Consider the following 4,330-nt stretch of genomic DNA (forward strand, 5'->3'; position numbering starts at 1 on the left):
GTAAAGGGACTTTCCCTTCACTACCGCAAAGCCTGAAAAGATCACTTCCACAGAGTGAACCCATCAAATGTACTGGACAGGGTTACCGTCAAACACCTGTAGCTCCTTAACACAATCAGGGAGCCTACAGATATCTTTAATCCCAGCCTCAGAAGTGGGTGGCCGAGCCACCAATTCTTCAACCACTGGAGTAGTGGCCGCTGTAGATGAAGAGCTAGCTGAATCGACGCGAGCCACCCGCCTTCAAATTTATATTTTCAAGAAGGGCGTTGACGGCCCAATGAAATTTGTTACTGTGGTTCTTATATCTTCCATTTTTTGTTGGAATATTTTTATTTTACTTTACCTTCATGGTTTTTTGTATACTCACGTGGTGAGATAAATCATCCGTATTATATCAGAATTACGTTGCAGTGCGTCCAGGCGCTCTTAGAAACTTTCACTAGTGACCACAATTACGTTGCAGTGCGTCCAGGCACTTTAGGAACTTCCACTAGTAGGTAATGACGGCAGTAGGTAATGCTGATGATCTTGACAGAAAATTTTCCTTCGGTTTTTCTTACACCGTTTTCTTCTTTCAAACAAATTCTTTAGACAGTTTTTTCTTTTTAGAATTTTTCGCAAAGTTTCTCTTTTTTCAAACAAATTCTTGAGACAGTTTTTCTTTTTAGAACTTTTTGCACAGTTTCTCTTTTTTCAACCAAATTCTTTAGACAGTTTTTTTCTCTCTAGAATTTTTTTTTCACAGTTTCTTTCACTTCCTGGGTCCCTGCTCGACATTTAAAGGACAATAGTCCTTGATTGTTAAAAAAATTTATTTGTTGGGCCAACTTGCCCAATTAAAGACACAATACAACACAAAGTTTAACTAATAATGATTAATTATATTTGAATGTATTTCCAATTACAATTAAATGTAAACTAATTATTACTAAACGCTATTCCGTCCCGAACTCGACTGCTTGCTCTGCCGCAACTGCTCCCCTATATAGCCCAATATCCAGCAGCGACGCGCCTCTTGCATAACTTGTTTACAGCCCGTTGTCTGAGAATGTTGAAGTCGGTTTTCCCACAGGTACAGTATGCGTATATTTCACAATTATGTGCAATATAATTTTGCTGACTGTGCGTCTGGAGTAATTCCGTAGCATAAGTGTTAGTTGCCGTCACTAACTATGGCCTTGAATTAATGTGTTAGGATGCCATGCGCGGCCGTATGTTGTGAGAAATATAATTTGCTGACTCAGCGCACGTGTACTGGCAATACGTGGGAACGTTGCAATAAGGGCAACTGGCGCGTGTTAACTTGTATGTTTAAATTTCATTATAAAAACAAGTAAGGAAGTATAAGATAGCTAAAATTATATAGTCACAGTAAATTACTCAAGAGAGAACTATACTTTTCAATTGCCTACCCAGTCCAAAGTAATATTTATTAGGAAGATTGATTCTTTGTTTTTGTTTGGGCTAACGCACAAAATTAAGGCTGCCAACAGCGAAGTGGTTGCCATGGCTCTGACTCTTTGCTTGGTGACAGCAGGTACTTGGCTTTGTACTCACCATTAAACCAATCTTTTCCGCCTCTTTTTCCGGACAGATGATATCAATATCATCATCATACGCAAGTATTACACACTTTATGGAAAGTGTACAAAAGCGGTTAAGTTTTGCAGCTCATATTTTCTCCAGCACAAAATTAAAGAAATCGCACGATAGGTAATAACCATGTCTGAAACCTGGTTTAATTTTGAAGGCTTCCGAGAGGTCCTTTCCAATTCCGACTGAGCTAATGGTGTTGCTCAACGTCATTTTGCACAGTCGGATAAGTTTTGTGGGGAAACAATTCAGACATAGCGGCATGTAGGCAGCTTCTTCTCGTACGATCGAAGACGGTTTTAAATCGACGAAGAGGGAATTTTTTGTCAAATCTGTCGCGGCTTTTCAATAGATTTGGCGCATTGTAAAATTTTGTTCCGATTTTTCTACGCATTTCAACTTTCAACTTCAACTGTCCGTTCGTATTTGTCGTAATTCGAATGGAGGTAATTTTACGTTAAGTTTTGTTCCTACATTCGGTCTTCCTGATTTCTAACTCACTCTCGAATGAGCCTGCCAATTTTTTCATATACTCAGCTTGAATTAATATATCTCCTAGTCGTACACGTTCACTTTTTTTTTATTATTTATATTCATATTTATATTATTCGACCACGCTTGAGTTATTTTCTTATCCTATAAGACCCTAAATACTTTGATCCTAATTTGAAACCTTTTGTAGTATAAGCAGCCAACAATTCAATTTAATCCAAAATATTTAAATCAGTCTAATATTCTAACCTGCTACAAAAATAGTCTAAATGTTCATCAACACATAAAAATGCATTTGAGAATTAATGCTGACACAGCCATTAATAAACAGACGTGCACAACACACAACCAAACGAATTTGAATCCCAGCAATTTGCATTTCTGCAACTTGCAAGGTTAGCATTTCCCATAAATTTGCAGCTCATATATGTAGGTACATATTTTTGTGCCGAGTAGTATGTAGGTATGTAAGTATGTATGTTTAAGGTAGTTATGTATGTAAGTATGTAAGCTTAAATGTAAATAGATATGTAAGAATATGTTTAGAACAATCTAATATAAATAGGCTGAATTATTTGAATAAAGAGAATTCGACATTCATAATTCAAGCAGTGAAGTCTTCTTTGTTTTAATTGCGTTAGGGACCTTTCTACATGGCGATCCTGCCTATGATGCTACTGGCTGATTTTTCAGCCAAATGTCATAGCCGGCAGGATTTTTCTGGCTGATTACAGCCTAAGCCTTGTAAAAAGAAAAAAAAAAAAAACGAAGGTGTTAAAGTCGAGCACCAATAATAAAAATTGTGGCAATTACGTCAACGGAAAATACACGAAGATTAGCATATTGTGGCAATTACTTCAACGGAAAATACACGAAGATTAGCATATTGTGGCAATTACTTCAACGGAAAATACAGGAAGATTAGCATATTGTGGCAATTACTTCAACGGAAAATACACGAAGATTAGCATATTGTGGCAATTACTTCAACGGAAAATACAGGAAGATTAGCATATTGTGGAAATTACTTCAACGGAAAATACATTAAAATTGGAACGATATTAGCATAGCCCCAGAGCAAGAATAACACTGATCTCGTGAAGCGTACCACATTTTCAATGGTGATAAACAAGAGGAGCATGATAATTATAAGTATAATAAATACACTAGCTTAAGTATGAAGTCATTTCTTTAACCATTATTTAAAAAAAAAAAATAAAAAAATATTCGGGCAACCTAGCGGCTGCCTATTCACAAGCAAAAATTATATTTTTGCTGTAAAAAAAAAAAAAAAATTTTTTTTTACTGCTTATTGAATCAGTTTGACCAAATTGAATCAAAGTCAGTTTGACCAAATTTTTTATAAACTAGCTAGACAAAATTTAAATTTCCCAGAAGGTAAAAAGAAAACACCCGAGAAAATAAACCAAGGCCCTAAGCCAATAACAATTGAAGAGTATAGAAAGAGGAACAAAATTTAAAAAATTGAGGAACCTAAAGTTTCAAAGCCGGTCAAATTAAAAAGAAAAAGAGGAGGAGAGCAATTTGGCATACGAAAATCAATGGCCAAGATCTATGAAAAAATAAACTTAAGCACTAATGAGGCAGAGAAAATTCAACTAAAAAAAGAAATTAAGGAATTAAGAAACAATAGTTACAAACAAAAAACCGAATCCAACAATGTAAATATTAGGGTGCTGAAAAAAAAAAAAACAAGTAAGGAAGGCTAAATTCGGGTGTAACCGAACATTACATACTCAGTTGAGAGCTATGGAGACAAAATAAGGAAAATCACCATGTAGGAAAATGAACCTAGGGTAACCCTGGAATGTGGTTGTATGACATGTGTATCAAATGGAAGGTATTAAAGAGTATTTTAAGAGAGAGTTGGCCATAGTTCTATGGATGGACCCCATTTAGGGATATCGCCATAAAGGTGGACCAGGGCTGACTCTAGAATGTTTGTACGATATGGGTATCAATATCTATAGGTGGACGCCTTTTCGAAATATCGTCATTAGGGTGGGCCAGGGGTGACTCTAGAATGTGTTTGTACGATATGGGTATCAAACGAAAGGTGTTACTGAGCATTTTAAGAGGGAGTGGGCATTAGGTCTATAGGTGAACGCCTTTTCGAGATATCGCCATTAGGGTGGGCCAGGGGTGACTGTAGAATGTTTGTACGATATGGGTATCAAACGAAAGGTGTTACTGAGCATTTTAAGAGGGAGTGGGCATTAGG

General features: G+C 36.4%; 1 pseudogene; it reads left to right on the forward strand.

The window, feature by feature from the left end:
- Nucleotides 1-3,111: 3,111 nt before the first annotated feature.
- On the forward strand, nt 3,112-3,205 carry LOC137235512 (U6 spliceosomal RNA; annotated as a pseudogene).
- The last annotated feature ends 1,125 nt before the right edge of the window (nt 3,206-4,330 follow it).

The sequence above is a fragment of the Eurosta solidaginis genome, chromosome X (assembly GCF_040869045.1).
Source record: "Eurosta solidaginis isolate ZX-2024a chromosome X, ASM4086904v1, whole genome shotgun sequence".
NCBI classification, from domain to species: domain Eukaryota; kingdom Metazoa; phylum Arthropoda; class Insecta; order Diptera; family Tephritidae; genus Eurosta; species Eurosta solidaginis.